Source organism: Coffea arabica, chromosome 9e (assembly GCF_036785885.1).
Source record: "Coffea arabica cultivar ET-39 chromosome 9e, Coffea Arabica ET-39 HiFi, whole genome shotgun sequence".
NCBI lineage: Eukaryota > Viridiplantae > Streptophyta > Magnoliopsida > Gentianales > Rubiaceae > Coffea > Coffea arabica.
In genome coordinates this window covers 40,586,814-40,601,111 of record NC_092327.1, presented here as the reverse complement: position 1 = coordinate 40,601,111, position 14,298 = coordinate 40,586,814, and positions in this window count along the sequence as shown.

Below are 14,298 nucleotides of genomic sequence, written 5' to 3'. Positions count from 1 at the left end.
CCGACTTTGGGTCGTTGTCACAGTTTCCTTCACTCTCTCGACTCTGGGTTTGTTATTTTATTTTGTACTCTTTAAGTTTCTCGGTTAAAAATTCTCGAGCAATTTACTTGGATAGTCATAGTTGAACTTTTTGAATAGTCAAGATTTGGCTCCTTAATTAATTATTATTAATATATAGTTAAAATTTGGTCCCTTAATTATTCATAGTATGTTTTTACTTACTGAACAATCAAATGCGTAAGTTTTGCACCATTTTATCTGATTTCATCGTTAATTCTAACGAATCTAAGGGTTCCTATGATTTGCAAGACATACTACTATTAGTTAGATCTGACAAAATTAATGGTAAAATTAGATAGAAAGGGCCAAAATTTATACTCTTAATAATTTAATGGGTAAAAATATATTATTAATAGTTGAGTAGTGAAAAACTGGACATCCCTTATCAGTGTATGGACAGCTATTTCTTGAGCACAGGTTTAGGTTTGGCCTCAATGGGAAAAAATGGAGCACCTAACAATGCATCTTCACAGACCAAAAATTACGAGATCACCCCTTTCATTTTTGGGTGATGGAGTGATCGTATCATTCGAGCCATTTTTTTTCATGTCTTTTCGGGGGGTCTGGAGAAAGCTGCAATCAATAGAATTTCCCTAATCCTCCCTTCCCGAAAGGAAGAGCGTGAAATTCTTTTCCCTTCCGCAGGGACCGAGAGATTGGATCTAATCGTAAGAAGAATGCTTGGTATAAATAGACTATCGGGAAAGTTTAGTAGTTACCCGTTAATTGTCCTCAATCCCATTTGTCCAAATTTGAACCCATGACACGCTCATTTGTTAAATTCATATATATTACTCTTTATCACATTCAAAAAGGTTTGTTGTACATTTGCAAGTTGTAGTTGTAACAAGAAAAAGGATTTCATTCTTTTCTATCTATTGGTTTTTTTTTTTGTTCCTTTTCTTTTTTATATACCAAAGACTAGAGGTACCTCGACTCTGCAAGGCACAGCCAGGACCCCCTAGAAACTTAGTTGAATACATAATAACAAATCATTTTGGTACATAATGAATAGAGATATAAGAGAAAATTGAGTATAAAAATAATTAAAAATTTGTTGTGAAGAAAAATTTCAATAATCAAGTTAGCCCCCTATTTTTTTGTGATTTGAACAAAGATTTTTTAACTAGTATTATGTACATATAATGGTACCAAAAAAGAAGAGAAAACAAATCCATTATGAGTGCATTGTTGGTTTAATAACAACATAATTTTAGTTGTAACTAAACAAAAAGCAATCATATTATTTCTAGCACTTTAATAAACAGAAAAAGTTTAAAAAACCACCAAAACATGTTACAGTTTTCAACATCAATAAAAACATATAAACGTGCACATTTTTCTTTCTTTTTGAGAGAAAAAGCAAGTTAATCCACTCATTTAAATCATGCCTAATAGCATTACAAATAGGTGAGAACATTATCTCACCAAATAGCTCTAGAATACAAATATTAATTTTAGATAAAAATATGAACTGCCATATTTCCAGATCTACATATACAAATTCAAAACAACAATTAGTTTGATAGCAAAAATGTCTTCTTAATTAAAATTAAATTTTCTAATAATACTTTATCAAGTGACACTCTAGATTGAATGCCTCAATGCTAACTTCCACCACTAACTACAATCCTTTGACAATCGCAATCATTTCTACTAGTTAAAATATAATATCAAAAGAAACTTTATCAACTCCTTCAGCCAAATAATAATGATATGTCTAGTTCCACGCCTAGCAAGTTAGCAATTATCTCAAACTCTAATTAAATTATCTATCATCAGGGACAATAAAAAAGAATAAGATTACAAAGTCATATAGAACCAGTTTAAACAAAAGATTCTGAAATCTAATTTTACACTTCTTTTATTCTCAAGATATTATTTGTTAAATTTTAAAATTATGAAAATAAACTACCTATCATGGATATAGGCTAGTAATTCAAAATGAAGAGATACGAAATATTTTCTTCACATCCCAAATTACTGAGCCCAACAATTATTTTACATATCATCCACTTGATCCATTAAATAAGCACTTTTCATTATTAAGAAACTTTATATAAATCAAACTATCAAAATATAATTATCTATCCATAAATTAAGAGACTTTGATTAATTTTTAATTTATCAAGCCTTACCATTTCCTTTCTGATCATCATTTATCTTAGACCTTCACTTGTCAGATTCTTCCTCCTCCACTCTAGCACTATTATCCTATTATCAAATAACAATTTTAATAATTAAAAAATTAAAATTGGAATGAATATGTATAATGGCATTTATTATTTTACGGGGAAAAAGTAGTTACAATTCTTCATTGTCAACTTGAAAATTTGTCATGTAATCACCACCAGTCCTTTTTTTAGCTTTAGGGAATTTTTTTCCAAAAATAAAACAAGCCAAAAAAGTAATTTTAGAATAAATAAAATTAAAAAAAATAACACATTTCTTTAGATTTATGGGGAAAAAGTAGTCACAGCATCGCATGCAAACTTCAACTTGTCTTTTTTAGGGGAAAAAGAAAGTCAAATGAAGGAGGAAACGGTAAGAAAATGAATGAGCAAAGGCTTCTGATCAGGAGGCAAAAAGTAACAAAAAATATTAAATAGTACGTATCAAAGAGAGACGGTAAGCGGAGAAAATCATGAATCATGATTACTGGATTAAGTAAGAAAAGAAATGTCAAACTCTTCCTTCAGCTCCTATAACGAAACCGTTTATTTAGTTATATATGGATAACATTGAAAGAAAATTCATCAACCGATCCAATAGAGAAAAAAAGCAGAATAAACGATTAGGATGAAGGGGAAAAAAAAAGAAAGGAGTACAAAGTGGAAACTAAATGCAAAAGTTGCAGTGTAGATAAAGGTTTGTTTAGTTATTTTTTTTCAGAAAGGAGAAAGGAAATAAGGTGATAAAAAAAGAAAGTAAAAAAAAGAAAAGAAAAAAATGAAGATAACTTCCTCAAAAGAGGGATGTGGCAAATGTCAAAATGAAATGAAAACCAATTGGCAATTATTGGAATTGTTATATTAACTCCACCTTCTTTTTATATATGTTAAGAGAATATAAGTATTCTTGTAGATAATAAATTAGTAAGGGTATTCTTGTAAATAATTTGTTAGGTTTGTACTTCTATAAATACTAGTTGGTCACTCATAATACAGTGATTAGATGTTTTCCTTCCAAAATACCTGTTAACATGGTATCAGAGTTAAAGTCCTAGGGTTAGGGTTAAACATCTAGCAAAAGTACTGTTCAGCCGTACTGTTCATCGCGACACTGTTCACGGCGCAGCACTGTTCACGCCGTTACTGTTCACGACGTACTGTACACAGGGGGGCACTGTTCAAGTGTGCTGTTCACGGCGTAGCACTGTTCACGCCGTTACTGTTCACGACGTACTGTATACAGCGCACTGTTCAAGCGTTACTGTTCATCTCGAGTTTTGACCCTTTATTTGGTTTAAAGTGCTATTCGCTATGGTTGAAAAGTTTGTTAATGCGGTTACCACTGACCAAGTTGAATTGAATTTCCAGAAGACTGTTACTATATTCGAGAAAGATTATGTTAAATTGCTACAGTACTAAGTTACAAATCACGCATCTCTTCCCTCTGTTTCTTTAGCACAAAAAGGTAATGACTCATGGATTATTGATTCCGAAGCTACTGATCATATATCAGGTACCTCTAAAAACTTTTCTAATTTTCAAGAGTCTACTTCCTTTTCTCATGTTATTTTAGCTGATGAATCTACCATTAAAGTTAAAGAACTAGGCACTGTAAAAATTAATCCATCTCTTCCGCTGTCTTCTGTTCTTTACGTACCCGATTTGTCCTTTAATCTAATGTCTGTTAATAAACTCACTAAATTTCTACAGTGTTCAATTATTTTTTCTCCTGATTCTGTTGTCATTCAGGATTTGAAAACAAAGAGGACGATTGGTGGAGGGCATGAGTATAATGGTCTTTATTTTTTCAACTCTAATAGTCCGATTGCATGTCCCGCTACTGTTTCTCCTCTTGAAATTCACTGTCGTTTGGGTCATCCGTCTTTACAAAATTTGAAAAAGTTGGTTCCTACTTTGAGTCAGTTATTTTCTTTAGAATGTGAGTCTTGTCAGTTTGGGAAGTATCATCGTCTTTCTTTTGCTCCTAGAGTCAATAAACGGGTTTCTGAACCCTTTTGTTAGTTCATTCTGATGTTTGGGGTTCTAGTCGAGTCGCTTTAAAGTTAGATTTTAAATATTTTGTAATCTTTGTTGATGATTTTTCAAGAGTTACATGATTTTATTTAATGAAAGATCGTTCAGAATTATATTCCATTTTTTGTACATTTGTTGCAGAAATAAAGAATCAGTTTGGTGTGCCTGTACATATACTTCGCAGTGATAATACGAAAGAATATTTTTCACTCCTTTTAATACCTTTATGACTAAGTCTGGTATTATTCATCAGTTCTCTTGTCCTCATATTCCACAGCAGAATGGAGTTGCTGAAAGAAAAATTGGACATTTAATCGAAATTGCTCGAACACTGTTGTTGCACATGAATGTGCCCAAATAATTTTGGAGTGATGCAGTTCTAGCTGCATGTTATTTAATTAATCGCATGCCATCTAATATTCTTGGAGATCAATTATCTCACTCCATTCTTTTTTCTCATGAACCTGTGTTTAAATTACCTCATCGTATTTTTGGATGTATGTGCTTTGTTCATCAGCTTGCTCTCGGGGTGGCTAAATTAGATTCTCGTGCTATTAAATGTATTTTCTTAGGATACGCACGAGCGCAAAAAGGGTATAAATGTTCAGTCCAGTTTTAAATCGATTTTTTACTTGTGCTGATGTTATTTTTTTTTTGAATCCACTCCATATTTTATCAAACACAATATGCCTTGTGAGTTAGACCAGTGTCCCTCTTTTTTCTCTCCTGTTTTACCAGTCCCTTCCCCTTTATTACCTAAGTTATCTAGTCCATCAGATTCCATAACTCGATTATCTCGTCCTCATCTTCAAGTTTACTCTCGTAGTTCCATGGTTGAGAAAGTTCCTGATATGCCACACACTTCACCAATTAACTCTCAATTTTCAAATCCTAGTGTAACGCCCTCCTCTGAGTTAGATCTTCCTATTGTTTTATGCAAAGGTAAGAGACATTGTATTTTCCATTCTATTTCTAATTTTGTTTCTTATTCTCGTCTCTCTATATCATATTCTTTTTTTGTTACTTCCCTTGATTCTATCTCCATTTCTAAGTTTATTACCTATACTCTTAATCATCATGGTTGGAGATTAGTTATGCAAGAAGAGATGTCTGCTTTGGAACAAAATGGTACTTGGGATCTTGTCCCTCGTCCTTCAGGTAAACCTGTTGTTGGTTGTAAATGGGTGTACACTATAAAAGTGCAGTCTAATGGTTCTATTGATAGATTGAAATCTCGTCTGGTAGTTAGAGGATTTACTCAAGTGTATGGAGTAGATTATTTAGAAACATTTTCTCCTGTTGCAAAGATTACCTCGATTCGTTTTCTTATCTCTTTGGCAGCAACTTACAATGGTCATTGCATCAGTTGGATGTGAAAAATACATTTCTGCATGGAGATTTGGAAAAGAGGTATATATGGAACAATCTCTTGAATTTGTTGTTCAGTGGAAGAATTCGCGGTTGGTTTGTTGTTTGAAAAAATCCTTATATTAATTGAAACAGTCTCCGAGGGCCTGGTTTGGCCGATTTAGTAGTGTTATCATGGAATTCGATTTGACAATATGTGGAGTAGATTATTCTGTATTTTATCGGCATTCTAATACTGGTAAAATTTTATTAGTTGTTTATGTGGATGATATTGTGATTACAGGTGATGATATTGTGGGGATCCAGAAACTTAAATCCAATTTACAGGCAAACTTTCAGACAAAAATTTAGGTCATCTACAGTATTTTCTGGGTATTGAGGTAGTTCGGTCTAAATATGAAATTTATTTTTGTCAAAAAAAATATGTACTCGATATGCTGAGTGAAGTTGGGATGTTAGGTTGCCGACCTGTGGATACTCCTATGGATCCTAATGTAAAATTAGTAGGAGATCAAGGTACATTACTAGATGATCCTAAGAAATATCGAAGACTTGTGGGTAAATTAAATTATCTCACTGTAACAAGACCTGACATTTCGTTTGCAGTGAGTGTTGTGAGTCAATTTCTTGATACCCCTCGTACTAGTTATTGGGATGTTGTTATACGGATTCTCAAGTATCTTAAGAGTGCTCTTGGAAAAGGGTTGTTATATCAAAATCATGGACACACTGATATTGAAAGATATAGTGATGCAAATTGGGTTGGTTATGCCTCAGATCGAAGATCGACCACAGGATATTGTGTATTTGTTGGTGGTAATTTAGTGTCGTGAAGAGTAAGAAACAAACAGTTGTCTCCAGATCAAGTGCAGAATCTGAATACCGCTATGGCTCACACTGTGTGTGAGTTGGTTTGGTTGAAGAGCATGTTATTTGAAATTGGGTTTGAGCATAAACAGCCTATGAATTTAGTGTGTGATAATCAGACAGCTGTTCATATTGCGTCTAATCCAGTGTTTCATGAAAGGACAAAACATATTGAAGTTGATTGTCATTTCATTCGAGAGAAATTGCTTGACGGAGTCATCAAAATATCTCATGTACCGTCTGTAGACCAATTGGCTGATGTGTTTACCAAAAGTTTAGGGGGCTCTAGGGTAAAATATATTTAAAACAAGTTGGGTGCTTATGATATATATGCTCCAACTTGAGGGGGAGTGTTAAGAGAATATAAGTATTCTTGTAGATAATAAATTAGTAAGGGTATTCTTGTAAATAGTTTGTTAGGTTTGTACTCCTATAAATACTAGTTGGTCACTCATAATACAGTGACTAGATGTTTTCCTCCCAAAATACCTGTTAACAATATAATAGGTAGACTAACATGGACTGGCCAGTGCCCTACTGAAGGATGATGCATTTGTAGTTAAACTTTCAGTGGAACATATATTTAGAGAAACAAACTCAAGTCAATCTATATATATCCAGACACAGTTAACAAAAGCTAAGTCAATTAAAGTGACAGGGTAATAGATCATAATATTATGTCAAAGGAAAGTTTGAAGTGATTGATAACAACAAAAAAAAGTCTAGACGAATGGCAAAACAAAAGAGGCTGACAATTTAGCAATGCTAGTTAATGTGCAAGGCATTCTTGCATTTCTTTGCAAAGCTGGCATTTACTTTTTCTTTTGCTTGAGTTTTAGCCTCAGATATTTTTTTAATGAAGTCTTGCACCTTTGCTGCAGAAGTAATCTCGGTTCCATTGAAATCCTTTTTTGTGATTTGATCATTCAAGGGCAAGTTTCTTTTCACAATACTTGTTGAACTTGGTGTTTGTGTAGTCAAAGAGGTGGTTGCTGCAATTTCTTCAAGAACTAATTTGGTGGTAGCAAAAGGGATGTAATCGAGCCAAATCAAACTCGAGTATTGCTATACTCGAGCTTGACTCGACTCATATATACCTAGGCTCGAGCTCGACTCGAGTACAAAAAATCGATACTCAAAACTTGATTCGAGGAACTCGCTTTAAACTCGAGACTCGACTCGATAAGGCTCGACCTTTAGTCAAACCTTATCAAGTTGAGTCTAATCAAGTTTTTTGACTCGACTCGATCAAAAAATGAGGCATATAATCAAGGTGACGTTTTGGGAAGATCCACAAGCAAGCAAGTAGCTATCAGTTGGAGTAAATGAGGCATAAAATCCATGATTCATCGAAACAAATACAACCAAAAGTATCCACATTCTACCTCCTACAGTTAGCATCTTTAACACCCCTAAGTCCTGCGAAAGTTCCCAAACTAACCAAAATTCCCCACAAAATTCCAAAACTCAACAAAACATGAGCCGAGCCACCAGATTGAGAGACAAACAATTATCTCAAACAGCCACAATATCCCAACCCCAACTACCCAAGTTTGCCATGTCGAGCGTCAAACGAACAAGAAGGATTGGAGTTTTTTTTTTCTTTTCGGCAATAATACTTCATAGTTGCAGGTGAAAGTAGAAGAGTGTAACTAATAAATACACTTCTAATTGGGTTAACAAAAAAGACACAAAGGGAAACATCTCCTGTGGCTATTCTGTAGTGCAAATGCCTCAAAATCAAAGTGGAGGCAACACCATCAGTAAACGTTAAACATATCCATATAAAGCATTTTTTAACCAGAACCCTATGCAGCACATTCTTTCAGAAGCCTACAAAAGGATTGTCTTAATTTCTCTCTTTCTACTTAATAATCACTGGCCAAACCCGCCAACCACATTGCCCACCAAAAACCAAAGAAAAAAACAAAAATCTTCGGTATTCTATCAAACCAAGTTTTCCAGAAAATTTCTGGAAAAAGAAAAGAAAAATCAGCAAAGGAATTGTTACAATTTTATAAATAACATTAATAAACTTGTCAATTCATAAGAATGAGAGGCATAGATGGAAAATTGAAGATAAGAAAAGAAAAAAATTATTCCATTAACTATCTGAGAAATTAATAGAACAAAGGAAACAGACCATGCGGGACAAGTATAGCAGGTTACACAAAATAATTAATCACAAAAATTGGCTTAAACTTATTTGCATGTATTGAATTAACTCTTAATCTAGACCTAATGTAGGTTCATTCCAACAGTCTGGTAGACCTGAAGATCAACCATAATATCCAGAAAACAGGGGTTCTTGCAGGCTGGTATATTTTGTTTTAGTGTTCCTTCCAAAGTTTTTTGCTTCCATAAATTTTGTTCCATAACTAAAGCAGCAGTATAGTACCATTCCGCTAATATGATGCATATCAAGACCACTATCCAAGAGCCCCTCAGCCAAGTTAGCCAATGAGTAATTTAATGAAGACAACCAGGAAAGAATCACAACCAATGCAAAAGATTTTTGCACTCGCAACTCTTGTCTCATTGCATGTTACACCAGATGACCGAAAATTTTCCAGCAATTAATTGGTTTAGCAATTGTACAAAACTCAGAAGAGCTGCGGCGAAAATTGCCAAGACACCAACTTTAACAAACTCAGAGCCCATAATATTTGTCAGGGGGCATCACAATATGATTGGAGTAACCAGATGCGGTAATCAATCATACTACATTAGAGCAGAGGCAGACATACCAGTAACCAGATGCGGCGAGCTCACTCTGTAGCGATGGCGATGGAGTCTGACAGATGCGGCGAGCAACAGCGTCGGCAACGAACGAGAGACTGAGAGTAACGGAGAATCGGAGATAGGGTTTAGATCTAAATCACTCAGAGTCAGTGGTTGGTAGGGATGTACTTCGAACAGAAAGTGAATTTCTTTTCAACTTTTTTCGAGTTCGAACAGAGAAGAAAGTCTGGAATTTTGCACAATTTTTTGACACACTTTCATCTTTTCTTCCCTTTTTTAGACATTTTTTCTTTTTAGGTCTTTTTACAATTATGTTATTATTTTTTTGCCATTATGAAATTTTATTATAAAGAATAGTTTATTGTAAATTCCGTAAAACTTATACCCATAATGGTTATTTTATAATTATAATACATATATATTATTTAAATTATAAATATATTATTTAAATACCCCCGGCTGGACGAGTAGCTTGACAAATCTCGAGCCTCAAAATATTGGTTCAAAACTCGACTCGAATGACAATCGAGTAGCTCGAGACTCGGCTCGAACTCGATCAACCCGAGTTTAAGCCAAGCCATTGACCGAGCTACTCGCGAGCTACTCGATTATGACTCGGTTCGCGTACATCCCTACTAGCAATGAAGAACAAACTTTCATAAATTGGTAGTAATATACTTTGCCAAAGATCAAATCTTTACTTCTTGACCCCTGCTAATATAAAGAAACATTTTATCCAAAATTATTATTTCTAGATAGCAAGTAACAAATATAGCACTATACACCTATATATTATAGTAATTAGTGCTTACAAAAGTAAAGAAATTTTATGCAAGTTGGGTTAATTCTATATTATTCCAATATAGATCTCGGTACAAACATCCAATCCTGTTATATACATGTGTTTAAGAAACAACACACGCAAACCATCAAAATCTTGTTAAAGAGTAAGAATAATGACAGTTCTCTTTTTGGTAGTGACCTTGTTGGCTTCGCAAGCACAAGGATCAAATTTAGGATCCATTGCAAAAATAAGGTTGTGACCCAAAATGCGGTGATGTGACCATTCCTTATCCATTCGGCATTGGGAAGGGCTGTTACCATGACGATGGTTTTGAAATCACTTGCGAGAATTCTAGAAAAGCAATTCTACGATCATTTCAAGAAAGTTTATGATATTTCAGAAGATAATATTGGAATAATATGGGAGGTTTCTCCTTTCACTCATATTAGATTGTTATGAAAGAATTCCGATGATTATCCGATAGTAGATTATAATGGCCCTCGTTTCAGTTTTTCTCACACCAAAAACAAGTTCATTGCAATAGGTCATGATATGTATGCATATTTGACTAATGCAGACAGTGAGAAATTTGTTACGGGTTGCGCCGCCCTCTGCAACAGCTCACTCATTAGTCCTTCAGCATCAATGAAAGTAGTATTTTAAATATTCTAAACAATCTAAACGATTGGCTTAATCATTCTTTATAAATCAAATAGAAATTGTTTCTCAGACAATTCATTTAATAGGTAGTAAACAATAAGAAGAGTAGTTCAAAACAAACCTGCAAACCAAGACCTTTGTGAAGATGCTACTGTTTGTTGATCTTCAAACTCTGTGGCAAGAGATAAATTATCTGATGAAGACAAATTTATGAAAACAATGATACAACAAATAAATTTTTCTAGATTGTTATACCCTTCTATCTAAAGGCAATTTAAAAAGAGAAAAATTAATCAAAGTACTGGTGATTCACTATCCATGCAATATTTATTTTGTGTTTTGAATGCAAATAAAACAACTAAAACAAATAGAAAATTCCCTTACCAAAGAGTACCGTGAGCACCAGTTGATTAATACTATTTGTGAGCATTTTTTCTTCAAGAAAGAAACTTGTGTCTGAAAGCTTCCGAAGTCTTATGAAGGTTACGCCCTTCATCTAAAACCGAAGACTATGGAACACCAAAAGACTCTAAAATCGTAGGAATCAAAAAGGCCCAAACGGAAGAATGAAGACAATTAAAAGCTTCAACTCATAGTGTAAGAGTGAGATAGCCGTTATGAGTGCATGATTCAATCTTCATTTCAATACCCACAAACTCAACTCATTTAATTGAGTGATAAATTAAATGAGTTAAACATATAAAAAAGACACATGTTAAGTAGTCAATTATAGATGACAATTGTTAGTGAAAATAGTTTTAAAACAACAAACCAATCATAGAATGACAAATCAGTTTAAGTTGTCTACGTAACCGTTCTTGGTGAAAGTACTCTTAGGTTTTTATATGATAGGTTAGGGAAAAGTCTGAAGTAACGATAGTTATGGTAACGAAACTATTTTTACCTGATATAACAGGTAAAAATACTTTTAGCGACCATTTGATTACCTGTTGTACTGGTCATCTAAATGAAATAGTTCCTAAAGTTTTGGTTAGTAAGTTGTGCATAAAAAATAGTAAGTGAACTCGATATATTAGTAACTTTTATGTCTCAAAAAGTAAACTTGAATAAATATGGAACTAACTTTATTTTTTTGAAGTAAAATACTACTCTATATCTGAAACTTAGTTTTTGGAGAGTAAGTTTAGTTCAATTAATAGTAAGTTTTTATAGATTAATAGTAAATATTGTTGATAGAATAGTAAATTTGGTTAATCATCAAAACTTAATAGTTTGTGGCATAAATTTACTATTTTACTTAAAGAAACTTACAATTGTACGTATTATTTATAAATGTTATGTGTTTGAAGCATTTTAAATATTCCATGAAACCTTTTTTTTTTGCATATGACCTTATGAAATATGTAAGAATAATTTGTCATATTTTAAATTTTTAATTATGGGAAAATAAACAACTAAGTTCCCAAAATATTTCACTTTTATTGTTTAAAAAATCTAAACTTGTTGGTTAAATTTAAAATAATTCTATTGTCAAAAATAGTTTTTCTCAAATTAACTTTCATGATTAGATGTGAGATACAAATATGCTAAAATATCCCTCATACATATGTAATGGACATTTCAGACTTTTAGTAAAAAAAAAAAATCTTGTTGTTAAAATAACATATATCATAGTGTACTAATTATTTTAGGACCATTTTATAGGTGAACTAAATTTAATTTAAATTATACAATAGATTATACATGCATGTGATTTTCATTTATAATTATTGGATCCTATTCTTATGAACAATCTCCCAAGAAAAAAAATCCAGATCATACTGATTTTCTTATATGAATTGTTATACTAATTTTGTCATTTTTATTATTATATTATTTCTCATTTTGTTTAGGCTTTTACTCTTATTATTTCTTGTGTCTCAGATGTAAATTTATTAAAACTTTATCATCTTATTATATTCAAAGGTGTTAAATTATAAAAATTTTGATATATAAACAAGTAATATTCTATATATAACTAGGAAGATTTGTTGTTATTGTTATTCGAACTTTCAAACTTTTCAAAAATGGAAAATGATTAAAAGCTTATAATACGACAAAATTTTATTACATATTTCACAAGATTATGTGAAAAGTCAAACTATTTTTCATAGTATTTTAAAATATATAAATATTTTTTTAAAATTATACCTATAATCATGTATTATACAAGCATATTATGAGTACTTACTAACTAAGGTACTAAGAATTAATCATTAATAAAACATCTTATCGTTATTTCAAATAAATTTCCTAATACTATTTTGAAATATGTTTTAAAATAAAATAGCACATGTGTCCCATAAATCAGTAAGTTTTGATTATTAATCAATTTACCATGTTATTAGTAAGAGTTACTATTTATGTATAAAAACTTACTATTACTTGAATTAAACTTACTCTCTAAAAAGTAAGTTTGGGATATAAAGTAGTAATTTATTTATTTAAAAAGTAAGTTTAATATTTATTCCAACTTACCTTTTGAAGTATAAAAGTTACTAATTTATTACGGTTAACTTATTATTTTAGATAGAAAACTTACTTTCTTATTTTTAAGTGTTATCCTATTTAGGTGGATAGACCTATCAAATAATCAAATGATCGCTAAAAACAAATAAAAAATAAATCAAAAATGGTCATCCAAGTGTTATCCTATTTGTGTCTTAAAAAGTAAATTGAAATAAAAATGAAAGTTACTTTTTAAAAAAAATAAATTACTACTCTATATTCAAAACTTACTTTTTGGAGAGTAAGTTTAGTTCAAGTAATAGTAAGTTTTCACGGATTAATAGTAAATCCTGTTGATAAAACAGTAAATTTGGTTAATCATCAAGACTTACTAGTTTGTGGCATAAATTTACTATTTTACTTAAAGAAACTTATATGAAACAAGTATTAGGAAGTTTATTTAAAATAATGCTAAGATTTTTTAATTAATGATTGAAACTTAATATTATAGTTAGTAATTGTTGGTAACGTAAATGTATAATATATGATTGTATGTATCATTAATCAATGTTATGTGTTTTAAGCATTTTAATAAATGTATGTATCATTTACAAAGGTTATGTGTTCTAATAAATTTATTTTCTAGGTCACAAGTATAAAAGTTAAATTTGTACTAATGTGGCATAATCTTTGAAAACTATAGTAAATTTACCCACATATTAAGTTTCGTGAGATTCAAATATATTTTGTATCATTTACAATATGGATTTATATGCACATTTTTTTTTTATCAAACTTACTTTTAATTGGCAAATAGTATGTAAATTATTATAAAATGTCATTTTATAATAATCATAATTTGTATAGGTGAATGGTATATAAACTGCTAAAATTGCCAATTTATAAATGATCAAATCTTACTACTTTATGGCACATATTAGTTTGGTCAACTAAAAAATTATCGTAATTAAGTGTACGTTGGTTGTTGATTTGAAATTTGCACCCCTGTCACTATTTCGTTATTTCTACCACAAGTTTTTCTAATCAAAGTAAAACAAAGTCAAATATCTTTTCCTTTTGTATGTAGTATTTATATTTAGTAAAAAATTAAAAACCATGATTACATTTCATAATTTCTAATGAAATTAGTATCATTTTCTTAAT